Genomic DNA, 25,610 nt, shown 5'->3' on the forward strand with positions numbered 1-25,610 from the left:
GGGAAGAGATCCCGTTCCAGGGAGAAGGAGACACTGTTCCGAAGGTCCCTCAGGCAGTTAAAGGGGGGGAATCCCTGCGTTTTCCCTGCGTTTACATTTCTCCACGACACAGGATCGACCACAATTTAGACCAAAATACAGGAATTCCCAAACTCAGTTTGTCTTCAGGAAACTGGGAGAGAACCCTTCAGGACAGCGACGTTTCCACCCTCCGTATTAGGAACTGGGAAGGAGTGACCTGTGTCTGCTCTCGAGTGATCGAGTGTGTGGGAATGTTCTAGAAACCATCTGTCCTTTTGGATGTGCCTCTGTGTGTTTGGGGAGGGAGTGTTTCTTGTGGTTTAAGTCACATTTTTTTCAGTAATTCCGACCTTCCCATTTGTTATTCTAGCTCAGATTATTTTAATAAATCCCTGAATACAGGGACACATTTGAAAATCTCACTGGGTCCCCCATCAAACGGGTCCCTTTGCCTCCAGGCTGATGGATAATGGGTTTGTTTTCCTTCCTCACAGTTAACATAGTGACCATCTACGTCCTGCTTTATAAAGATTGTGGATTGTCTCCATGTGTCAGACGTTACCTGGGGGCCATGGCAGCGGCGGATCTCCTGGTCATTATCCTCGACCTGATCCTGAGACACATTCCCATTGTTTATCGGGAACAGTTTTATTTCCTGTACTCCGTCCCCGTGTGTAATATCCACGCCGTCCTGCTTTATGCAGCCACTGACTGCTCTGTCTGGTTCACCGTCACTTTCACCTTTGATCGGTTTGTGGCCATTTGTTGCCAGAAGCTGAAAAGTAAATATTGCAGTGAGAAGACGGTGGCTGTGGTTCTGGGAGCAGTGACTGTGCTGAGCTGTTTAAAGAACATTTTCTGGTATTTTATGCTCAGGGCTCGGTATGGGCTGGGGAACGCCCCCTGGTTTTGTGATATAACAGGCGCTGTTCGATTATCCAGTGTCTGGGTCACAATCGAGTTCCTCCACCACATTCTAACCCCGTGTCTCCCATTTCTCCTGATTCTGCTGCTCAATGTTCTCACCGTCAGACACATTGTAGTGACCAGCAGAGCCCGCAGGAGACTCCGCGCTCACACCAATGGGGACGCTCAGTCTGACACTGAAATGAGAAACCGGAAAAAATCCATCGTTTTACTGTTTCTGATCTCGGCCAATTTCATCCTGTTATGGTCAATGTTAATGCTGTATTCTATATGGTTACGGATGTGGGATTTTGGGTATCGGTCTGTGTATCTCCATCGCTTTGTGCAGGAATTGGGCTTCATACTGCAGCTCCTCAGTTGCTGCACAAACACCGCGATTTATGCCGTGACCCAGACTAAGTTCAGGCAGCAGCTGAAGAATGTGCTGAAATATCCCTTCACCCACGTCCGTCCATCCATCAAATTCCCTCATTAATCAATCCATCCGGGATTTTCTCATTTCAGTTCAGTGTTTCAGCGATGGAGCAGGCTGTCGCTATGGTAACAGACTGAGGGTAGCGCTGGTTTGTCCATCCTTATCCCACAGAGGGGTTACAGGAAAGCATTTCAATGTTTCTCACAACTCAGGGGCCAGTGAGAAAAGGCACCATCCCACTGACTGTATCCATCATTTCCAATTTGTAAACTATAAAAATATTGATTAAAGCGTGCCGAGCAGCAGAGTGACTGATGTTGTTGTGTGTCTTTGTGTTGGAGAAGCTGAGCTGGAGAGACTCAGCCCCAAGTTCCGGGCCTCAGGGAAGGGGAGGGCACCGCGCCCTGAGCTCAGGAGCTGGGTTTAACTCCCTCTGACACCCCCCCCACTCCAACCTGGCCTCCCCATTTCCTCTCCCCCACTCTCCCTCCTCAATTCTCTCCCTCTCTTTCTCTTTCTGCCCACTGTCTCTTTCTCACCACCTCTCCCTTTCACTCTCTCTCTTCCCCTCTCAGACACCCCCCCCAACCCCGGTTTCTCCACCTGCCTCCACTATTCTTTCTGCCTCACTCTCCCCCCTCTCTCACTCTCCCCCCTCTCTCTCTCACACCCCAACATGAGTTTATCCACCTGCCTCCACTCTTCTCTCTCCCCCTCACCCTCACTCTCTCTCTCTCCTGCCGTCTCTCTCTCCCTCCTGCAATGTCGTCTCTACCCCGTTTTCCCCACCTCCCACTTCCGACATCTCTTTATCATGTCACCCACACGCAGCCTCACCACCAACCCCCCAATCTCTGGGTCAGAGTGAGAGGGAAGGACCAGGGAGACAGAGTGTGTCTGAGACAGAGGAAGGGCGGGACAGGAGGGAGAGAGATTCATTCAGAGAGAAACGGAGGGAGGTGGGGAGAGAGAGAGACCAAGGTTGGGGGTTCGGGAGTGAGAGAAGATGGAGAGAGAGCGAAGGAGCAGGGAGAGACAGAGGGAGAGAGAGAGGGAAGGGAAAGATAAGTTGAGGGAGGGAGAGAGAGAAATAGGGGAGGACATAATGAGAGAGGGGACAGAGAGAGGGGGCAAAGAGAAGGGGGACAGAGAGGGGGGACTGAGAGGGGGGAAATAGAGTGGGTCAGAGTGAGGGCGACACTGAGAGGTGGACAAAGAGAAGGGGAGATAGAGGGGATCAGAGAGAGGGGGTCAGAGAGAGAGGGGGACAGAGAGAGAGGGGACAGAGAGAGAGAGGGGACAGAGAGTGGGGCCGAGAGAGAGGGACAGAGAGAAGGGGACAGAGAGAGAGGGGGACAGAGAGAGAGGGGGACAGAGAGAGGGGGACAGAGAGAGAGGGGGCAGAGAGAGGGGGACAGAGGGGGGGTAGAGAGAGGGGGACAGAGAGAGAGGGGGACAGGGAGAGAGCGGGCAGAGAGAGGGGGACAGAGAGGGGGGACAAAGAGAGGGGGACAGAGAGAGAGGGGGACAGAGAGAGAGAGGGGGATAGAGAAAGAGGTGACAGAGAGAGAGGGGACAGAGAGAGAGGGACAGAGAGACAGGGGACAGAGAGAGGGGTCAGAGAGAGGGGGACAGAGAAAGGGGACAGAGAGAGAGAGGGACAGAGAGAGGGGGGGCAGAGAGAGGGCGACAGAGAGAGGGGGACAGAGAGTGAGGGGGACAGAGAGAGGGGGGGATAGAGAGACGGGAACAGAGAGAGGGGTGACAGAGAGTGGGGTAGATAGAGGGGTTCAAAGAGAGGGGGAACAGAGGGGGGACATAGAGAGGGGGTGACAGTGAGGGGGTACAGACAGAGGCGGGTGGGAGCGAGAGTGGGTCAGAGAGAGGGCGACAGAGAGAGGGGGCAGAAAGAGGGCGACAGAGAGAGGGGGAGCGAGAGAAAGGGGAACAGAGAGAGGGCGGGACAGAGAGTGGGGGAGATAGAGGGGGACAGAGAGAGAGGGACAGAGAGAGAGGGAGACAGAGAGAGAGGCACAGAGAGAGAGGGACACAGAGAGGGGCAGAGAGAGAGGGCAGAGAGATATTTGGGCAGAGAGAGGGGGACAGAGAGAGGGGGCAGAGAGAGCGGGACAGAGAGGGGGGAAGAGAGAGGTGGGTGGGAGGGAGAGGGGGCAGAGAGAGGGGGACAGAGGGAGGGGGACAGAGTGGGGGAGAGAGAGTTGGTCAGAGAGAGGGGCACAGAGAGTGGTGGGATGGAGAGAGTGGGGGACAGAGAGAGAGAGGGGACAGAGAGAGAGGGGGACAAGGGTGGCAGAGAGCGGGGGAGAGAGAGGGGACAGAAAGAGAGGGGGCAGAGAGAGAGGGGGCAGAGAGAGAGGGAGGTACAGGGAGAGAGGCGGGTGGGAGAGTGGGTCAGCGAGAGGCGGGTGGGAGAGAGAGGGGGACAGAGAGAGCGGGACAAAGAGAGATGGGGACAGAGAGAGAGGGGGACAGAAAGAGGGGGAGGTAGAGGGGATCAAGAGAGAGGGCGACAGAGAGAGGGGAAACAGAGAGAGCGGGACAAAGAGAGAAGGGGACAGAGAGAGAGGGGGACAGAAAGAGGGGGAGGCAGAGGGGATCAAGAGAGAGGGCGACAGAGAGATGGGGTACAGAGAGTGGGGGAGGTAGAGGGGGTCAGAGAAAGATGGGGAACAGAAAGAGGGGGAGCTGGAGGGAGTCAGAGGGAGGGGGACAGAGAGAGCGGCACAGAGAGTGGGGGAGATAGAGGGGGAGACAGAGAGGGGGCAGAGAGCGGGGACAGAGAGAGGGGGACAGAGAGAGGGGGACAGATAGAGAGGTGGGTGGGAGAGAGAAGGGGACAGAGGGGGGGACAGAGAGAGGGTGACAGAGAGAGGGGTCAGAGAGAGGGTAACAGAGAGAGGGAAATAGAGAGTCGGGGAGATAGAGGGGGTCAGAGAGATGGGGACAGAAAGAGAGGGACACTGAAAGAGAGGGGGCAGAGAGAGGGCGACAGAGAGAGGGGGACAGACAGAGAGGGACAGAGAGAGGGAGGGTCAGAGGGAGGGGGACAGAGAGAGGTGCACAGAGAGTGGGGAAGATAGAGGGGGACAGAGAGAGAGGGGGCAGAGAGAGAGCGGGACAGGGAGAGAGGGGCAGAGAGAGATGGGACAGAGAGAGGGTGACAGAGTGAGGGGGGCAGAGAGAGAGAGGGACAGAGAGAGTGGGACAGAGAGAGACGGGGACAGAGCGAGAGCGGAAAAAGGGAGCCGGGTGGGAGGGAGATGGGGCAGAGAGAGGTTGACAGAGAGAGGGGCACAGAGAGTGGGGGAGATAGAGGGGGATACAGAGAGAGGGGACAGAGAGAGGGGGACACAGAGAAGGGGACAGAGAGAGGGGACAGAGAGAGGGGGACAGAGAGGGGGGTAGATAGAGGGGGAGACAAAGAGAGGGGACAGAGAGGGGGGGACAGAGAGAGGGGGACAGAGAGGAGGGCAGACAGAAATGGGACAGAGAGAGGGGGACAGAGAGAGAGGCGATTGGGAGAGAGAGGGGTCAGAGAGAGGCGGGTGGGAGAGAGAGGGGGACAGAGAGGGGGGAACCGATTGAAGGGGACAGAGAGAGAGGGGGACTGAGCGAGAGGGGGAAAAAGAGGGGGGATAGAGACAGGCGGGTGGGAGAGAGGGGCAGAGAGAGGGGGACAGAGAGAGGGCGACAGACCGAGCGGTTCAGAGAGCGGGAGAGAGAGAGAGGCGGGTGGATGAGAGAGGGAGTCAGAGAGATGGCGACAGAGAGAGTGGGACAGAGAGTGGGGTAGATAGCGGGGGTCAGAGAGAGGGAACAGAGAGAGAGGGGACAGAGAGAGAGGGCGACAGAGAGAGGGGTATAGAGAGAGGGGGACAGAGAGAGGGGGACAGAGAGAGGGGCAGCGAGCGAGGGACAGAGAGAGACGGGGTCAGAGAAAGGGCGACAAAGAGAGGGGAACAGAAAGAAGGGGACAAAGAGAGGGGGACAGAGAGCGTGGGGCAGAGAGCGGGGAGAGAGAGAGACGGGTGGGAGATAGAGGGGGTCAGAGAGAGGGCGACAGAGAGAGGGGAACAGAGAGTGGGGGAGATAGAGGGGGTCAGAGAGATTGGGACAGAGAGAGAGGGGGACAAAGGGAGGGCGGCAGAGAGGGGAGGACAGAGAGAGGGGGACAGAGAGAGAGGGACAGAGAGAGAGGCAGTCAGAGAGAGGGGGAAAGAGAGAGGGGGAGATAGAGGGAGTCAGAGGGAGGGGGACAGAGACAGGGGCACAGAGAGTGGGGGAGATAGAGGGGGTCAGAGAGAGGGGGACAGAAAGAGGGGAGGCAGAGTGGGTTAGACAGAGGGGGCAGAGAGAGGGGCACAGGGAGTGGGGGAGATAGAGGGGGACAGAGAGAGGGGACAGAGAGAGAGGGGCAGAGTGAGCGGGGCAGAGTGAGCGGAGCAGAGAGAGGGGGGACAGAGAGAGGGGGCCAGAGAGAGAGGGGGAAAGAGAGAGAGGTGGTGGGAGGGAGATGGGAGCAGAGAGAGGGCGACAGAGTGAGGAGCACAGAGAGTGGGGGAGATAGAGGTGGTCAGAGAGAGGGGTACAGAAAGTGGGCGGGTGGAGAGAGTGGGGGACAGAGAGAGAGGGGACAGAGAGAGAAAGGTGGACAGGGAGAGGGGCAGAGAGAGAGGGTGCAGAGAGAGGGCAACAGAGAAGGGGGCAGAGAGAGAGGGGGCAGCGAGAGGGCGACAGAGAGGGGGGCAGAAAGCGGGGTAGAGAGAGAAGGGCCAGAGAGAGGGGGACAGACAGAGGGGGACAGGGAGAGGGGGCAGAGAGAAAGGGGGACAGAGAGAGGGGGACCGAGTGAGGCGGGTGGGAGAGAGAGGGGGACAGAGAGAGGGGGAACAGAGAGAGCGGGACAGAGAGAGGGGGGATTGAGAGAGAGAGGGACTGAGAGAGAGGGGGACAAAGAGGGGTGATAGAGAGAGGCGGGTGGGAGAGAGAGTGGGCAGAGAGAGGGGGACAGAGAAAGGGCGACAGACAGAGGGGGTCCGAGAGCGGGGGAGCGAGAGAGGCGGGTGGGAGAGAGAGGGGGTCAGAGAGATGGCGACAGAGAGAGTGGGACAGAGAGTGGGGAGATAGCGGGGGTCAGAGAGAGGGGTACAGTGAGAGAGGGGGCCAGAGAGAGAGGGGGTCAGTGAGAGGGGGACAGAGAGAGGGGGAGATACAGGGGGTCAGAGAGAGGGGGACAGAAAGAGGGGAGGTAGATTGGGTCAGAGAGAGGGGCACAGAGAATGGGGGAGATAGAGTGAGACAGAGAGAGAGGGGACAGAGAGGGGGGGACAGAGAGTGAGCGGGACAGAAAGAGAGGGGCAGAGAGAGATGGGGCAGAGAGAGGAGGACAGAGTGAGGGGCAGAGAGAGAGGGGGACAGAGAGAGAGGGACAGAGAGAGAGGGGAAAGAGAGAGGCGGGTGGGAGGGAGACGGGGCAGAGAGAGGGTGACAGAGAGAGGGGCACAGAGAGTGGGGGAGATGGAGGGGGTCAGAGAGAGGGGGACAGAGAGAGAGGGAGATAGAGGAGGACAGAGAGAGGGGTACAGAGTGTGGGAGAGCGCGAGGGGGTCAGAGAGAGGGTCACAGAGAATGGGGGGATATAAAGAGAGTGGGGGAAAGAGACAGAGGGGGTCAGAGAGAGGCGGGTGGGAGAGAGAGGGGGACAAAGAGAGGGGGAACAGAGAGAGGCAGGTGGGAGAGAGATGGGGCAGAGAGAGGAGGACAGAGGGAGGGCGACACACAGAGGCGGGAGATAGAGACGGGTGGGAGAGAGAGGTGGTCAGAGAGATGGCGACAGAGAGAGTGGGACAGAGAGTGGGGAGATAGCGGGGGTCAGACAGAGGGGTACAGTGAGAGAGGGGGACAGAGAGAGAGGGGGACAGAGAGAAAGGGGGACAGAGAGAAAGGGGACAGAGAGAGGAGGACAGAGAGAGAGGGAAAGAGGGAGGGCGACAGAGAGAGAGGGACAGAGGGAGAGGGTCAGAGAGAGGGCGAAAAAGAGAGGGGAACAGAGAGAGAGGGCGACAGAGAGAGGGGGACAGCGAGAGGAGGCAGAGAGAAAGGGGGACAAAGAGAGAGGAGGACAGAGAGAGAGAGAGACGGGCAGAGAGAGATGGGGGCAGGGAGAGGAGGGCAGAGAGATGGGGGCAGAGAGAGGGGGACAGAGTGAGGGGGAAGAGAGAGAGGGGGGCAGAGAGAGGGGGTAGAGAGAAAGGGGGACAAAGAGAGAGGAGGACAGAGAGAGGGGGAAAGAGAGAGGTGGGTGGGAGGGAGATGGGGCAGAGAGAGGGTGACAGAGAAAGGGACACAGAGAGTGGGGGAGATAGAGGGGGTCAGAGAGAGGAGGACAGAGAGAGGGGGAGATAGAGGAGGACAGAGAGAGGGGTACAGAGTGGGGGAGAGAGCGAGGGGATCAGAGAGAGGGGGACAGAGTGAGGGGGCAGAGAGAGAGGAGGACAGAGAGAGGGGGAAAGAGAGAGGTGGGTGGGAGGGAGATGGGGCAGAGAGAGGGTGACAGAGAAAGGGACACAGAGAGTGGGGGAGATAGAGGGGGTCAGAGAGAGGAGGACAGAGAGAGGGGGAGATAGAGGAGGACAGAGAGAGGGGTACAGAGTGGGGGAGAGAGCGAGGGGGTCAGAGAGAGGGGCACAGAGAGTGGGTGGATGGAGAGAGTGGGGGAAAGAGAGAGAGGGGTCAGAGAGAGGCGGGTGGGAAAGAGAGGGGGACAGAGAGAGGGGGACAGAGAGTGGGTGGATGGAGAGAGTGGGGGAAAGAGAGAGAGGGGTCAGAGAGAGGCGGGTGGGAAAGAGAGGGGGACAGAGAGAGGGGGACAGAGAGAGAGGGACAGAGAGAGAGGGGTCAGAGAAAGGGCAATAAAGAGAGTGGAACAGAAAGAGGGGAACAGAGAGAGCGGGACAGAGAGAGTGGTGGACAGAGAGAGTGGGGACAGAGAGAGGGGGGGACAGAGAGGCGGGATAGAGAGAGGCGGGTTGGAGAGAGAGGGCGACAGAGAGAGGGGGCAGAGAGCGGGGAGAGAGAGAGGCGGGTGTGAGAGAAAGGGCGACAGAGAGGGGGCAAAGAGTGGGGAGAGAGAGAGGCGGGTGGGAGAGAGAGGATGTCAGAGAGAGGGGGACAGAGAGGGGGGACAGAGAGAGAGGTGGGTGTGAGAGAGACCGTGTCAGAGAGAGGCAGGTGAGAGAGAGAGGGGGACAGAGAGACGGGGAACAGAGAGAGCAGGACAGAGAGAGAGAGGGGGACAGACAGAGAGGGGGACAAAGGGGGGGGGGGGGGGGATTAAGAGAGGCGGGTAGGAGAGAGAGGGGGACAGAGAGAGGGGGCAGATAGAGGGGGAGTTAGTGGGGACAGAGAGAGGGGATAGAGAATGGGGACAGAGAGAGGGGGCACAGAGCGGGGAGAGAGAGAGAGGCGGGTGGCAGATAGAGGGGTTCAGAGAGAGGGACACAGAGAGTAGGGGGATGGAGAGAGTGGGGACAGAGAGAGAGAGGGGTACAGAGAGAGAGGGGGTTAGAGAGTGGGGGGCAGAGAGAGAGGATCAGAGAGCGGGCGACAGAGAAGGGGGACAGAGAGAGGGGGCAGAGAGCGGGGAGAGAGAGAGGCGGGTGGGAGATAGAGGGGGTCAGAGAGAGGGGCGCAGAGAGTAGGGGGATGGAGAGAGTGGGGACACAGAGAGAGAGGGGTACAGAGCGAGAGGGGATTAGAGAGGGGGGCAGAGAGAGAGGATCAGAGCGAGGGCGACAGAGAGGGGGGTTAGAGAGAAGGGGCAAAGAGAGAGGGGACAGAGAGAGGGGGTGATAGAGGGGATCAGACAGAGGGGGACAGAGAGTGGGGGTGATAGAGGGGATCAGACAGAGGGGGACAGAAAGAGGGGGAGGTAGAGGGGATCAGAGAGAGATATACAGAGAGAGGGGCACAGAGAGTGGGGGAAATAGAGGGAGTCAGAGAGATGGGGACAGAAAGAGGGGGAGCTGGAGGGGGGTCAGAGGGAGGGGGACAGAGACAGCGGCACAGACAGTGGAGATAGAGGGGGTCAGAGAGAGAGGGGACAGAGAGAGAGGGACAGAGAGAGAGGGGGACACGGCGAGAGGGGCAGAGAGAGATGGGGCAGAGAGAGAGATGGCGGCAGAGAGCGAGGGGGCAGAGAGAGGGCGACAGAGAGAGAGGCGGGTGGGAGAGAGAGGGGGACAGAGAGAGGGGGAACAAAGAGAGTGGGACAGAGAGAGGGGGGACAGACAAAGAGGGGGTCAGAGAGAGGGGGGTCAGAGAGAGGGGGGGACAGAGAGAGGGGGGACAGAGAGAAAGGGGGAACAAAGAGGGAGGATAGAGAGAGGCAGTTGGGAGAGTGGGGGACAGAGAGAGGGGGACAGAGAGAGGGGGACAGAGAGAGAGGGGGCCAGAGAGAGAGGGGGCAGAGAGAGGGGGACAGAGAGAGGGGGACAGAGAGAGGGGGACAGAGAGAGAGGGGGCAGAGAGAGGGGGGCAGAGAGAGGGGGACAGAGAGAGGGGGACAGAGAGAGAGGGGGCAGAGAGAGGGGGACAGAGAGAGGGGGACAGACAGAGGTGGACAGAGAGAGAGGGGGTCAGAGAGAGAGGGAACAGAGAGAGAGAGTGGGCAGAGAGAGGGGGACAGAGAGAGGCGGACAGAGAGAGAGGGGGCAGAGAGAGGGGGACAGAGAGAGGAAGACAGACAGAGGGGGACAGAGAGAGAGTCGCGTGGGAGAGAGAGTGGGTCAGAGAGAGGTGTGTGGGAGAGAGAGCGGGTCAGAGAGGGGGGGAACAGAGAGAGCGGGACAGAGAGAGAGGGGGACAGAGAGAGAGGGGGACAGAGAGAGGGGGACAGAGAGAGAGGGGTCAGAGAGAGAAGGAAAGAGAGAGGGGGTCAGAGAGAGAGGGGGACAGAGAGAGACGGGGACAGAGAGAGAGGGGGACAGAGAGAGGGGGACAGAGAGAGAAGGAAAGAGAGAGGGGGTCAGAGAGAGAGGGGGACAGAGAGAGAGGGGGACAGAGAGAGAGGGGGGGACAGAGAGAGGGGGACAGAGAGAGAGAGGGGTCAGAGAGAGAGCGGAACAGAGAGAGGGGAACAGAGAGAGGGGAACAGAGATAGCGGGACAGAGAGAGCGGGACAGAGAGAGGGGAACAGAGAGAGCGGGACAGAGAGAGAGGTGGACAGAGAGAGAGAGGGACAGATAGAGAGGGGGACAGAGAGAGAGGGGGACAGAGGCGGGATTGAGAGATCCGGGTTGGAGAACGAGGGTGACAGAGAGAGGGGGCAGAAAGCGGGGAGATAGAGAGGCGGGTGTGAGAGAGAGGAGGTCAGAGCGATGGCGACAGAGAGAGTGGGACAGAGAGTGGAGGTGATAGCGGGGGTCAGAGAGAGGGGGACAGAGAGAGAGGGGGACAAAGAGGGGAATAGAGAGAGGCGGGTGGGAGAGAGAGGGGTTCAGATAGATGGCGACATAGAGAGGGCGACAGAGAGAGGGGGACAGCGAGAGAAGGACAGAGGGAGGGGGTCAGAGAGATAGGGGACACAGAGAGAGGGGGACAGAGAGAGAGGGGTCAGAGAGAGGGCGACAAAGAGAGTGGAACAGAGAGAGGGGAACAGAGAGAGGGGAACAGAGAGGGCGGGACAGAGAGAGGGGAACAGAGAGAGCGGGACAGAGAGAGAGATAGACAGAGAGAGAGGGACAGAGAGAGAGGGGGAAAGAGAGGCGGGATAGAGAGAGGCGAGTTGGAGAGAGAGGGCGACAGAGAGAGGGGGCAGAGAGCGTGGAGAGAAAGAGGCGGGTGTGAGAGAGAGGGCGACAGAGAGAGGGGGCAAAGAGCGGGGAGAGAGAGAGGTGGGTGGGAGAGAGAGGGTGTCAGAGAGAGAGGGGGACAGAGAGGGGTGACAGAGAGAGAGAGGTGGGTGTGAGAGAGAGCGTGTCAGAGAAGGCAGGTGAGAGAGAGAGAGACGGGACAGAGAGACGGGGAACAGAGAGAGCAGGACAGAGAGAGGGGGGGACAGAGAGAACGGGACAGAGAGAGGGGGAGATAGTGGGGGACAGAGAGAGGGGGATAGAGAGAGGGGGAGTTAGTGGGCGACAGAGAGAGGGGGATAGAGAGTGGGGATAGAGAGAGAGGGCAGATAGCGAGGCGAGAGAGAGAGGTGGGTGGGAGATAGAGGGGGTCAGAGAGAGGGGCACAGAGAGTAGGGGAATAGAGAGAGTGGGGACACAGAGAGAGAGGGTACAGAGAGAGAGGGGGTTAGAGAGGGGGGCAGAGAGAGAGGATCAGAGAGAGGGCGACAGAGAAGGGGGAAAGAGAGAGGGGGCAAAGAGAGAGGGGACAGAGAGAGGGGGGAAGAGAGAGGGGGACAGATAGTGGGGGAGATAGAGGGGATCAGACAGAGGGGGACAGAAAGAGGGGAAGGTAGAGGGGATCAGAGAGAGAGAGCGACAGAGAGAGGGGCGCAGAGAGTGGGGGAGATAGAGGGGTCAGAGAGAGGGGGACAGAAAGAGGGGGAGCTGGAGGGGGTCAGAGGAAGAGGGACAGAGAGAGCGGCACAGAGAGTGGGGGACATAGAGGGGGACAGAGAGAGAGGGGGACAGAGAGAGAGGGGACAGAGAGAGAGGGGGACAGAGAGAGAGGGGGACAGAGAGAGAGGGGCAGAGAGAGGGGGGACAGAGAGAGGGAGAGAGAGGGACAGAGAGAGGGGCACAGAGAGTGGCGGAGATAGAGGGGGTCAGAGGGAGGGGGACAGAAAGAGGGGGAGGTAGAGTGGGTCAGAGAGAGGGGAACAGAGAGGGAGCACAGAGACTGGGGGACATAGAGGGGGACAGAGAGAGAGGGGACAGAGAGAGAGGGGGACAGAGAGAGAGGGGCAGAGAGAGGGGGTGGGGCAGAGAGGAGAGAGAGAGGGACAGAGAGAGGGTGACAGAGAGTGGGGGAGATAGAGGGGGTCAGAGGGAGGGGGACAGAAAGAGGGGGAGGTAGAGTGGGTCAGAGAGAGGGGGACAGAGAGGGGGACAGTGAGAGAGGGGACAGAGAGAGAGGGGGACAGAGAGAGAGGGGGACAGAGAGAGAGAGGGGCAGAGAGAGATGGGGCAGAGAGAGGGGGACAGAGAGGGGGGACAGAGTGAGGGGGCAGAGAGAGAGTGGGACAGAGAGAGGCGGACAGAGAGAGGGGGAAAGAGAGAGGCGGGTGGGAGGGAAATGGGGGCAGAGAGAGGGCGATAGAGTGAGCAGGGCAGAGAGAGAGAGGGGGAGATAGGGGGGTCAGAGAGAGGGGGACAGAGAGAGGGTGGAAAGAGAGAGGTGGGTGGGAGGTAGAGGGGGTCAGAGAGAGGGGGACAGAGAGAGGGGGAGATAGAGAGGGACAGAGAGAGGGGAACAGAGAGAGGGGGGACAGACAGAGGGGGGACAGAGAGAGTGTGGACAGAGAGAGAGGGGACAAAGAGTGGGGAGATAGAGGGGGATAGAGAGAGAGGGGGCAGAGAGAGGGCGACAGAGAGAGGGGGACAGAGAGATGGGGGACAGAGAGTGGGGGGGGGCAGAGAGAGCGGGGACAGAGAGACGGTGTCAGAGACGGGGCAGAGAGTGGGCGACAGAGAGGGGGGACAGAGAGAGGGGACAGAAGGAGGGTGAATAGAGAGAAGGGTACAGAGGGAGGGGACAGAGAGCGGGGGAGAGAGAGGGGCAGACAGAGGGGACAGAGAGAGGAGAACAGAGGGAGGGGACAAAGAGATGGTGACAGAGAGGGGGCAGGGAGAGGGCGACAGAGAGAGTGGGACAGAGAAAGGGGGACAGAGAGAGGGGGTCAGAGAGGGGGTACAGAGAGAGGGGGGCAGAGAGAGAGGGGACAGAGAGAGGGGGAGAGAGAGGGACACAGAGAGAGGGGGGCAGAAAGAGGACGACAGAGAAGGGGGGAAATAGCGGGGGTCCGAGAGAGGGGGACAGAGAGAGAGAGGGACACAGAGAGAGAGGAGGCAGAGAGAGGGCGACAGAGAGAGAGGGGAACAGAAAGAGAGGGGGCAGAGAGAGGGCAACAGAGAGAGGGGGGCAGAGAGTGGGGGAGGTAGAGGGGGACAGAGAGAGGGGGACAGAGAGATGGGGTCAGAGAGAGGGCGACAGAGAGAGGGGACAGAGATAGGGGGACAGAGATAGGGGGACAGAGAGAGGCTGACAGAGAGAGAGGGGACAGAGAGACAGTGAACAGAGAGTGGGGGAGAAGAGGGGGTCAGAGAGAGGGGGAACAGAGGGGGGGCAGAGAGGGTGACAGAGAAGGGGGTCAGAGAGAGGGTGACAGAGAGAGAGGGGGACAGAAAGAGAGGGGGCAGAGAGAGGGCAACAGAGAGAGGGGGGGCAGAGAGTGGGGGAGGTAGAGGGGGACAGAGAGAGGGGGACAGAGAGATGGGGTCAGAGAGAGGGCGACAGAGAGAGGGGACAGAGATAGGGGGACAAAGATAGGGGGACAGAGAGAGGCTGACAGAGAGAGAGGGGACAGAGAGACAGTGAACAGAGAGTGGGGGAGATAGAGGGGGTCAGAGAGAAGGGGAACAGAGGGGGGGCAGAGAGAGGGTGACAGAGAGGGGGGCAGAGAGAGTGGGGGACAGTGAGGGGGTACAGGCAGAGGCGGGTGGGAGCGGGGGTGTCAGAGAGAGGGCAACAGAGAGAGGGGCAGAAAGAGGATGACAGAGAGAGGGGGGACAGAGAGAGATGGAGACAGAATGAGGGGGGCAGAGAGCGAGGTTGACAGAGAGAGAGGGGGACAGAGAGAATGGAACAGAGAGAGGGGGGACAGAGAGAGAGGGGGACAGAGAGAGGGGGGACAGAGAGCGGGACACAGAGAGGCGGGCAGAAAGAGATGGGGGCAGAGAGAGGGGGACAGAATGAGTGGGGCAGAGAGTGGGTACAGAGAGAGGGGTACAGATTGGGGGAGAGAGGGGGACAGAGGGGGGAGACTGAGAGGGGGGGCAGAGAGGGGAGACAGAGAGATGGGGACAGAGAGAGGGGGCAGAAAGAGGGGTGCATAGATAGAGGGGGACAGAGGGAGAGGGAACAGAAAGACGGTGACAGAGAGGTGGCAGAGAGAGGGGGGAAAGAGAGAGGGGAGACAGAGAGAGGGGGCAGACAGGGGGGACGGGGGACAGAGAGAGGGTGGCAGACAAAGTGGGGACAGAGGGGGCAGAGAGAGGAGGGACAGAGAGATGGGGACAGAGGGAGGCGGACAGAGAGATGGGGACAGAGAGAGGGGGACAGAAAGGGGGACAGAGAGGGGGACAAAGGGAGGGGGGCAGAGATAGTGGGGAAAGAGAGAGGGGGGACAGAGAGAGGGGTCAGAGAGAGGGGGCAGAGGGGGTAACAAAGAGAGAGGGAACAGAGAGAATGGGTGACAGAGAGAGACAGAGAGAGAGAGAGACAGAGAGGGGGACAGAGAGAGGGGAACTGAGAGAGGGGGACAGAGAGGGTTTGACAGACAGATGGGCGGGACAGAGAGAGGGGGAGATAGAGGGTGTCAAAAAGAGGGGGACAGAGAGAGAGGGGACAGAGAGAGAGGGCACAGAGAATGGGGGAGATAGAGGGGGCAGAGAGAGGGGACAGAGAGAGGGGACAGAGAGAGGGGGACAGGGAGAGGGAGGACAGAGAGAGAGAGGGGCTACAGAGAGAGGGGGGGGCAGAGATAGAGCGGGACAGAGAGGGGGGCAGAGAGAGGGCGACAGAGAGAGGGGGCAGAGAGAGGGTGACAGTGAGAGGGTGACAGAGAGAGAGGGGGGCGGAGAGAGGGGGGCAGAGAGAGGACGACAGAGAGAGAGGGGGACAGCGAGAGAGGGGGAGAGAGAGACGGGGGGCAGAGAGACAGGGGGACAGAGAGAGAGGGGGACAGAGAGAGGGGGACAGAGCGAGGGGCAGAGAGAGAGGGGACAGAGAGAGGGTGGGCAGAGAGAAGGGAGACAGAGACAGAAGGGGACAGAGAGAGGGGAGAGAGAGGGGGTCGGAGAGGGGGGACAGAGAGAGGGGTAGAGCGAGAGGGGCGACAGAGAGAGGGGTGGGCAGAGAGAGGGCACAGCGAGAGGAGGGACAGAGGGAGGGGGACAGAGAGAGGGGGACAGAGGGAGAGGGGACAGAGGGAGAGGGGGACAGAGAGGGCGGGGTCAGAGGGAGGGGGACAGAGAGACGGTGACAGAGAGGGGGTAGAGAGAGGGGGGACAGTGGGAGGGGGACAGAGAGACGGTGACAGAGAGGGGGCAGAGAGACAGTGACAGAGAGGGGGCAGAGAGAGGGGGGACAGAGAGAGGGCGACAGAGGGAGGGGGACAGAGAGATATTGACAGAGAGGGGGCAGAGAGAGGGGGGACAGAGGGAGGGGGACAGAGAGAGGGTTGGGCAGAGAGAGGCAGGACAGAAAGGGGACAGAGAAAGGGGGACAGAGGGATTGGGCAGAGAGACGGCAACAGGCAGGGGGCAGAGAGAGGGGGTTCAGAGAGAGGGGGACAGAGGGAGGGTGGACAGAGAGAGGGGTGGGCAGAGAGAGGCAGGACAGAAAGGGGGACAGAGAGAGGAGACAGAGGGAGGGGGGACAGAGAGACGGTGACAGAGACGGGGGACAAAGAGAGGGGGAACAGAGAGAGGGGGACAGAGAGAGGGGGACAGAGAGACGGTGACAGAGAGGGAGGACAGAGAGTGGGGGAACAGGGGGTGGGAACAGAGAGTGGGGGGGGACAGAGAGACGGTGACAGAGACGGCGGACAAAGAGAGGGGGGACAGAGAGAGGGGGACAGAGAGAGGGGGACAGAGAGGGGGGCAGAGAGGGGCGGACAGAGAGAGGGGGGACAGAGATAGGGGGCAGAGGGGGTAAAAGAGAGAGAGGGAACAGAGAGAATGGGGGGCAGAGAGAGACAGAGAGAGAGAGACAGAGAGGGGGGACAGAGAGAGGGGGAACTGAGAGAGGGGGGACAGAGAGGGGGTGACAGAGAGGGGCGGGACAGAGAGAGAAGGGGGGTGATAGAGGGTGTTAAAGAGAGGGGGACAGAGAGAGAGGGGACAGAGAGAGAGGGCACAGAGAATGGGGGAGATAGAGGGGGGCAGACAGAGAGGGGGGACAGAGAGAGGGTAGAGCGAGAGGAGCGACAGAGACAGGGGTGGGTAGAGAGAGGGGAAAGCGAGGGGGGGAACAGAGATAGAGCGGGACAGAGAGAGGGGACAGAGGGAGAGTGGACAGAGGGAGAGGGGGACAGAGGGAGGGGGACAGAGGGAGGGGGACAGAGGGAGGGGGGGCAGAGAGAGTGACAGAGAAGGGGGTCAGAGAGAGGGTGACAGAGAGAGAGGGGGACAGAAAGAGAGGGGGCAGAGAGAGGGCAACAGAGAGAAGGGGGGCAGAGAGTGGGGGAGGTAGAGGGGGACAGAGAGAGGGGGACAGAGAGATGGGGTCAGAGAGAGGGCGACAGAGAGAGGGGACAGAGATAGGGGGACAAAGATAGGGGGACAGAGAGAGGCTGACAGAGAGAGAGGGGACAGAGAGACAGTGAACAGAGAGTGGGGGAGATAGAGGGGGTCAGAGAGAAGGGGAACAGAGGGGGGGCAGAGAGAGGGTGACAGAGAGGGGGGCAGAGAGAGTGGGGGACAGTGAGGGGGTACAGGCAGAGGCGGGTGGGAGCGGGGGTGTCAGAGAGAGGGCAACAGAGAGAGAGGGGCAGAAAGAGGATGACAGAGAGAGGGGGACAGAGAGAGATGGAGACAGAATGAGGGGGGCAGAGAGCGAGGTTGACAGAGAGAGAGGGGGGCAGAGAGAATGGAACAGAGAGAGGGGGGACAGAGAGAGGGGGGGACAGAGAGAGGGGGGACAGAGAGCGGGACACAGAGAGGCGGGCAGAAAGAGATGGGGGCAGAGAGAGGGGGACAGAATGAGTGGGGCATAGAGTGGGTACAGAGAGAGGGGTACAGATTGGGGGAGAGAGGGGGACAGAGGGGGGAGACTGAGAGGGGGGGCAGAGAGGGGAGACAGAGAGATGGGGACAGAGAGAGGGGGCAGAAAGAGGGGTGCACAGATAGAGGGGGACAGAGGGAGAGGGAACAGAAAGACGGTGACAGAGAGGGGGCAGAGAGAGGGGGGAAAGAGAGAGGGGAGACAGAGAGAGGGGGCAGACAGGGGGGACGGGGGACAGAGAGAGGGTGGCAGACAAAGTGGGGACAGAGGGGGCAGAGAGAGGAGGGACAGAGAGATGGGGACAGAGGGAGGCGGACAGAGAGATGGGGACAGAGAGAGGGGGACAGAAAGGGGGACAGAGAGGGGGACAAAGGGAGGGGGGCAGAGATAGTGGGGAAAGAGAGAGGGGGGACAGAGAGAGGGGTCAGAGAGAGGGGGCAGAGGGGGTAACAAAGAGAGAGGGAACAGAGAGAATGGGTGACAGAGAGAGACAGAGAGAGAGAGAGACAGAGAGGGGGACAGAGAGAGGGGAACTGAGAGAGGGGGACAGAGAGGGGGTGACAGACAGAGGGGCGGGACAGAGAGAGGGGGAGATAGAGGGTGTCAAAAAGAGGGGGACAGAGAGAGGGGACAGAGAGAGAGGGCACAGAGAATGGGGGAGATAGAGGGGGCAGAGAGAGGGGACAGAGAGAGGGGACAGAGAGAGGGGGACAGGGAGAGGGAGGACAGAGAGAGAGAGGGGCTACAGAGAGAGAGGGGGGCAGAGATAGAGCGGGACAGAGAGAGGGGGGCAGAGAGAGGGCGACAGAGAGAGGGGGCAGAGAGAGGGTGACAGTGAGAGGGTGACAGAGAGAGAGGGGGGCGGAGAGAGGGGGGCAGAGAGAGGACGACAGAGAGAGAGGGGGACAGCGAGAGAGGGGGAGAGAGAGACAGGGGGGCAGAGAGACAGGGGGACAGAGAGAGAGGGGGACAGAGAGAGGAAAACAGAGCGAGGGGCAGAGAGAGAGGGGACAGAGAGAGGGTGGGCAGAGAGAAGGGAGACAGAGACAGAGGGGGACAGAGAGAGGGGAGAGAGAGGGGGTCGGAGAGGGGGGACAGAGAGAGGGGTAGAGCGAGAGGGGCGACAGAGAGAGGGGTGGGCAGAGAGAGGGCACAGCGAGAGGAGGGACAGAGGGAGGGGGACAGAGAGAGGGGGACAGAGGGAGAGGGGACAGAGAGACGGTGACAGAGAGGGCGTAGAGAGAGGGGGGACAGTGGGAGGGGGACAGAGAGACGGTGACAGAGAGGGGGCAGAGAGACAGTGACAGAGAGGGGGCAGAGAGAGGGGGGACAGAGAGAGGGCGACAGAGGGAGGGGGACAGAGAGATAGTGACAGAGAGGGGGCAGAGAGAGGGGGGACAGAGGGAGGGGGACAGAGAGAGGGTTGGGCAGAGAGAGGCAGGACAGAAAGGGGACAGAGAAAGGGGGACAGAGGGAGTGGGCAGAGAGACGGCGACAGGCAGGGGGCAGAGAGAGGGGGTTCAGAGAGAGGGGGACAGAGGGAGGGGGATAGAGAGACGGTGACAGAGAGGGGGCAGAGTGAGGGGGGACAGAGGGAGGGTGGACAGAGAGAGGGGTGGGCAGAGAGAGGCAGGACAGAAAGGGGGACAGAGAGAGGAGACAGAGGGAGGGGGGACAGAGAGACGGTGACAGAGACGGGGGACAAAGAGAGGGGGAACAGAGAGAGGGGGACAGAGAGAGGGGGACAGAGAGACGGTGACAGAGAGGGAGGACAGAGAGTGGGGGAACAGGGGGTGGGAACAGAGAGTGGGGGGACAGAGAGACGGTGACAGAGACGGCGGACAAAGAGAGGGGGGACAGAGAGAGGGGGACAGAGAGAGGGGGACAGAGAGGGGGCAGAGAGGGGCGGACAGAGAGAGGGGGGACAGAGATAGGGGGCAGAGGGGGTAAAAGAGAGAGAGGGAACAGAGAGAATGGGGGGCAGAGAGAGACAGAGAGAGAGAGACAGAGAGGGGGGACAGAGAGAGGGGGAACTGAGAGTGGGGGGACAGAGAGGGGGTGACAGAGAGAGGGGCGGGACAGAGAGAGAAGTGGGGTGATAGAGGGTGTTAAAGAGAGGGGGACAGAGAGAGAGGGGACAGAGAGAGAGGGCACAGAGAATGGGGGAGATAGAGGGGGGCAGACAGAGAGGGGGGACAGAGAGAGGGTAGAGCGAGAGGAGCGACAGAGACAGGGGTGGGTAGAGAGAGGGGAAAGCGAGGGGAGGAACAGAGATAGAGCGGGACAGAGAGAGGGGACAGAGGGAGAGTGGACAGAGGGAGAGGGGGACAGAGGGAGGGGGACAGAGGGAGGGGGACAGAGGGAGGGGGGGCAGAGAGAGGGGGACAGAGAGAGGGGGACAGAAAGGGGGACAGAGCGAGGTGGACAGAGGGAGGGGGGACAGAGAGACGGTGACAGAGAGGGGGCAGAGAGACCGTGACAGAGAGGGGGCAGAGAGAGGGGGGATAGAGAGAGGGCGACAGAGGGAGGGGGACAGAGAGATAGTGACAGAGAGGGGGCAGAGAGAGGGTGGACAGAGGGAGGGGGACAGAGAGAGGGTTGGGCAGAGAGAGGCAGGACAGAAAGGGGACAGAGAAAGGGGGACAGAGGGAGTGGGCAGAGAGACGGCGACAGACAGGGGGCAGAGAGAGGGGGTTCAGAGAGAGGGGGACAGAGGGAGGGGGATAGAGAGACGGTGACAGAGAGGGGCAGAGTGAGGGGGGACAGAGGGAGGGTGGACAGAGAGAGGGGTGGGCAGAGAGAGGCAGGACAGAAAGGGGGACAGAGAGAGGAGACAGAGGGAGGGGGGACAGAGAGACGGTGACAGAGACGGGGGACAAAGAGAGGGGGAACAGAGAGAGGGGGACAGAGAGAGGGGGACAGAGAGACGGTGGCAGAGAGGGAGGACAGAGAGTGGGGGAACAGGGGGTGGGAACAGAGAGTGGGGGGGGACAGAGAGACGGTGACAGAGACGGCGGACAAAGAGAGGGGGGACAGAGAGAGGGGGACAGAGAGAGGGGGACAGAGAGGGGGGCAGAGAGGGGCGGACAGAGAGAGGGGGGACAGAGATAGGGGGACAGAGGGGGTAAAAGAGAGAGAGGGAACAGAGAGAATGGGGGGCAGAGAGAGACAGAGAGAGAGAAACAGAGAGGGGGGACAGAGAGAGGGGGAACTGAGAGAGGGGGGACAGAGAGGGGGTGACAGAGAGAGGGGCGGGACAGAGAGAGAAGGGGGGTGATAGAGGGTGTCAAAGAGAGGGGGACAGAGAGAGAGGGGACAGAGAGAGGGGGCACAGAGAATGGGGGAGATAGAGGGGGGCAGACAGAGAGGGGGGACAGAGAGAGGGTAGAGCGAGAGGAGCGACAGAGACAGGGGTGGGTCGAGAGAGGGGAAAGCGAGGGGAGGAACAGAGATAGAGCGGGACAGAGAGAGGGGGACAGAGGGAGAGTGGACAGAGGGAGAGGGGGACAGTGGGAGGGGGACAGAGGGAGGGGGACAGAGGGAGGGGGGACAGAGAGAGGGGGACAGAGAGAGGGGGACAGAAAGGGGGACAGAGCGAGGTGGACAGATGGAGGGGGGACAGAGAGACGGTGACAGAGACGGGGGACAGAGAGAGGGGGACAGAGAGAGCGGGACAGAGAGGGGGGAAAGAGAGGGGGGACAGAGAGGGGGGGGGAAAGGGTGCGGGAACAGAGAGTGGGGGGACAGAGAGAGGGGGACAGGGAGAGGGGGGCAGAGAGACGGCGACAGAGACGGGGGACAAAGAGAGGGGGGACAGAGAGAGGGCAGACAGAGAGAGGGGGTCAGAGAGAGGGGACAGAGAGGTGGGGAACAGAGAGAGGGGGACAGAGAGAGGGGGACAGAGAGAGGGGGCCAGAGAGAGGGTGACAGAGAGAGGGGGACAGAAAGCGGGGGACAGAGAAAGCACAACAGAGAGGGGGGGACTGACGGGGGGACAGAGAGGGGGGACAGGTGGGGGGGCAGAGAGGTGAGGGACGGGGGGGCAAAGAGGGAGGCGACAGAAAGAGGGGGCAGAGAGAGGGAGGACAGAGAGAGGGGGCAGAGAGAGGGGGAACAGTGAGAGGGGGCAGAAAGAGGGGGGCAGAGAGAGGTGGACAGAGAGGGGGCAGAGAGAGGGCGACAGAGAGAAGGGCAGAGAGAGGGGGGCAGAGAGAGGGGGAGAGTGTGAGGGGGGACAGAGAGTGAGGGGATTGAGAGTGAGGGGGACAGAGAGTGGTGGGACAGAGATAGGATGGACAGAGCGAGGGGGGAAAGAGAGAGGGGGACAGAGAGAGGGGGGACAGAGCGAGGGGGGCCAGAGAGGGGGCGTCAGAGAGCGGGGGAGAGAGGGGGTCAGAGAGAGGGTGAAAGAGAGAGGGGGACAGAGAGGGGGGAACCGAGAGATGGGATAGAGAGATGGGGACATAGGGAGGGGGACAGAGAGAGGGGACAGAGGGGGGGCAGAGAGAGGGGACAGGCGGACCGGGGACAGAGGGAGGGGGGAAAGAGAAGGGGGAACAGATAGAGGGGGCGGAAAGAGGGGGGCACAGATAGAGGGGGACAGAGGGAGGGGGAACAGAGAGACGGTGACAGAGAGGGAGCAGAGAGAGGGGACAGAGAGGGGGGGACAGAGGGAGGGGGACAGAGAGAGGGGGACAGAGAGAGGGGGTCAGAGAGAGGGGGGACAGAGAGAGGGGGACAGAGAGAGGGGGGACAGAGAGGGGTGGACAGAGAGGGGGGACAGAGAGAGGGGGTCAGAGAGGGGGGACAGAGAGGGGGGGACAGAGAGAGGGGGATAGAGAGAGGGGGGACAGAGAGAGGGGGACAGTGCGAGGGCGGACAGACCGAGGGGGGACAGAGAGAGGGGGGACCGGGGAACTGAGTGAGGGGGACAAGAGAGGGGGACAGAGGGGGGGACAGATAGGGGGGGAACAGAGAGGGGGGACAGAGAGAGGGGGGACAGAGAGAGGGGGATAGAGAGAGGGGGGAACAGAGAGAGGGGGACAGAGCGTGGGGCGACAGAGCGAGGGGGGACAGAGCGAGGGGGGACCGAGAGCCGGGGCAGAAAGAGGGGGACAGAGAGATGGCAACAGCGAGAGGGACGACAGAGAGACCGTGATGGAGAGGTGGCAGAAAGAGGGCGACAGAGAGAGGGGGACAGAGGGAGAGGGGGCAGAGAGAGGGGGACAGAGAGGGGGGACAGAGAGAGAAGGGAACAGACAGAGGGGGATATAGAGGGGGTCAGAGAGAGGGAGAACAGAGAGTGGGGGATAGAGAGAGAGGTACAGAGTGGGGGAGAGAGCGGAGGTCAGAGAGAGAGAGGGACAGAGAGAAAGGGGGACAGAGAGAGGGGGACAGAGAGAGAGGGACAGAGAGAAGGGGAACAGAGAGAGGGGGAACAGAGAGAGGGGAGCAGAGGGGGGGATAGAGAGAGGGGGCCAGAGAGAGGGAGAGACAAAGAGAGGGGGACAGAGAGAGGAGGGACAGAGAGAGGGGGAACAAAGAGGGAGAAACCGAGAGAGGGGAAACAGAGAGAGGGGCAGAGGGGGGACAGAGAGAGGGGGACAGAGAGAGGGGGGACAGAGAGAGGGGGGAACAGAGAGGGGGGACAGAGAGAGGGGGTCAGAGAGGGGGGACAGAGAGAGGGGGGACAGAGAGAGGGGGATAGAGAGAGGGGGGACAGAGAGAGGGGGACAGAGCAGGGGGGGCAGAGAGGGGTGCCAGAGAGAGGGGGGGACAGAGAGAGGGGGCAGAAAGAGGGGGGGCAGAGAGAGGGACAGAGAGGGGGGACAGAGAGAGGGGGACAGAGAGGGGGGCAGAGGGGGGGCAGAGAAAGGGGGCAGAGAGAGGGGGACAGAGAGATGGGGGATAGAGAGGGGCTTAAAGAGAGGGGGCCAGAGAGAGGGGGAGACAGAGAGAGAGGGACAGAGGGAGAGGGGGCAGAGAGAGGGGGACAGAGAGAGGGGAACAGAGAGAGGGGGGGACAGAGAGACGCTGACAGAGAGGGGGCAGAGAGAGGGGGGCAGAGAGTGGGTGTCAGAGAGAGAAGGGAACAGACAGAGGGGGATATAGAGGGGGTCAGAGAGAGGGAGAACAGAGTGGGGGATAGAGAGAGAGGTACAGAGTGGGGGAGAGAGCGGGGGTCAGAGAGAGAGAGGGACAGAGAGAAAGGGGACAGAGAGAGGGGGACAGAGAGAGGGGAACAGAGAGTGGGGTCAGAGAGAGGGGACAGAGAGTGGGCGAGATAGAGGGTGTCAGAGAGTGGTACAGAGAGAGAGGACAGAGAGTGGGGGAAAGAGAGGGGTTCAGAGAGAGTGGTGGACAGAGAGAGGGGGACAGAGAGAGGGGGACAGAGAGAGAGGGACAGAGGGAGGGGGAACAGAGAGAGGGGGAACAGAGAGAGGGGAGCAGAGGGGGGGATAGAGAGAGGGGGCCAGAGAGAGGGGGAGACAAAGAGTGGGGGACAGAGAGAGGGGGGACAGAGAGAGGGGGAACAAAGAGGGGGAAACCGAGAGAGGGGAAACAGAGAGAGGGGCAGGGGGGACAGAGAGAGGGGGACAGAGTGAGAGCGGGGACAGAGCGAGGGGGGACAGAGAGGGGTGGACAGAGAGGGGGGACAGAGAGAGGGGGTCAGAAAGGGGGGACAGAGAGAGGGGGGACAGAGGGAGAGGGGGCAGAGAGGGGGGACAGAGAGAGAGGTGGCAGAGAGAGAGCGAAAGAGAGAGGGGGCAGAGAGGGGGGACAGAGAGAGGGGACAGAGAGACGGTGACAGAGCGGGAGCAGAGAGCGGTGGACAGAGAGAGGGGGGATAGAGAGCTGGGGAGAGAGAAGGACGGGGGTCAGAGAGTGGGGTCAGCGAGAGGGGCGACAGAGAATGGGGTGGGCAGTTCGAGAGGGACAGAGAGAGGGTGGACAGAGGGAGGGGGACAGAGGGAGGGGGGACAGAGAGACAGTGACAGAGAGGAGGCAGAGAGAGGGCGACAGAGAGAGGATGTCAGAGAGCGGGGGAGAGAGAGGGGGATGAGAGAGGGTGAAAGAGAGAGAGGGACAGAGAGGGGGGAACAGAGAGATGGGGAAGAGAGATGGGGACAGACGGACGGGGGACAGAGGTAGGGGGAAAGAGAGGGGGGGACAGAGAGAGGGGGGACAGAGAGGGGGAACAGAGAGAGGGGGGACAGAGAGGGGGGGGCAGAGAGAGGGGGGACAGAGAGGGGGACAGAGGGAGGGGGGCAGAGAGAGGGGGTCACAGAGAGGGGTGACAAAGAGCGTGGGGGACAGAGAGAGGGGGCAGAGAGAGGGGGGACAGAGAGCGGGGGAGAGAGAAGGACGGGGACAGAGAGAGGGGGTCAGCGAGAAGATTGACAGAGAGAGGAGCGGGCAGAGAGAGGGGGACAGACAGAGGAGGGACAGAGGGAGGGGTGTGCAAAGAGAGGGGGGACAGAGGGAGGGGGGACAGAGGGAGGGGGGCATATGGACGGTGACAGAGAGGGGGTGACAGAGAGAGGGGGATAGATAGAGGGTACAGAGAGAGGGGGATGGGGGGTGACAGAGAGGGGGGACAGAGAGAGGGGGACAGAGTGGAGAGATAGAGAGAGGGGGGACAGAGAGATGGGGGACAGAGAGAATGGGTGACAGAGAAGGGGCAGAGAGAAAGGGACACAGAGAGGGCAAATGAGAGAGGGGGAACAGAGGGAGAGGGGGCATAGAGAGAGGGATAGAGAGAGGGGGGACAGAGAAACGGTGATAGAGAGGGGGAGCAGAGAGAGGTGGACAGAGAGACGCTGACAGAGAGGGGGCAGAGAGGGAGGCAGAGAGTGGGAGTCAGAGAGAGAGGGGAATAGAGAGAGGGGGATATAGAGGGGGTCAGAGGGAGGGAGAACAGAGAGTGGGGGTCAGAGAGAGAGGGGGACAGAGAGAGAGGGGGACAGAGAGAGGGGAACAGAGAGAGAGGGACAGAGAGAGGGGAACAGAGAGTGGGGAACAGAGAGTGGGGTCAGAGAGAGGGGACAGAGAGTGGGCGAGATAATGGGTGTCAGAGAGAGGTGGACAGAGAGCGAGGACAGAGAGTGGGGGAGAGACAGGGGTTCAGAGAGAGGGGTGGACAGAGAGGGAAACAGAGAGAGGGGGACAGAGGGAGGGATAGAGAGAGGGGGACAGAGAGAGGGGGACAGAGAGGGGGGCAGAGAGGGGCGGACAGAGAGAGGGGGGACAGAGATAGGGGGACAGAGGG

General features: G+C 61.0%; 1 long non-coding RNA gene across 1 annotated transcript in view; it reads right to left on the reverse strand.

Moving 5' to 3' along the window:
- Positions 1-750: 750 nt before the first annotated feature.
- LOC148139537 (uncharacterized) overlaps positions 751-25,610 on the reverse strand; it is a 165,985-nt gene continuing 141,125 nt past the window's right edge. The window contains exon 3 of the long non-coding RNA XR_015753592.1: positions 751-796. This is a non-coding gene — a long non-coding RNA (uncharacterized LOC148139537). The remainder of the gene's footprint in view (positions 797-25,610) is intronic.

This window comes from Chiloscyllium plagiosum, unplaced genomic scaffold, assembly GCF_037043375.1.
Source record: "Chiloscyllium plagiosum isolate Xiang-an unplaced genomic scaffold, Cpla_swu_hap1 HiC_scaffold_38, whole genome shotgun sequence".
Taxonomy (NCBI): Eukaryota; Metazoa; Chordata; class Chondrichthyes; order Orectolobiformes; family Hemiscylliidae; genus Chiloscyllium; species Chiloscyllium plagiosum.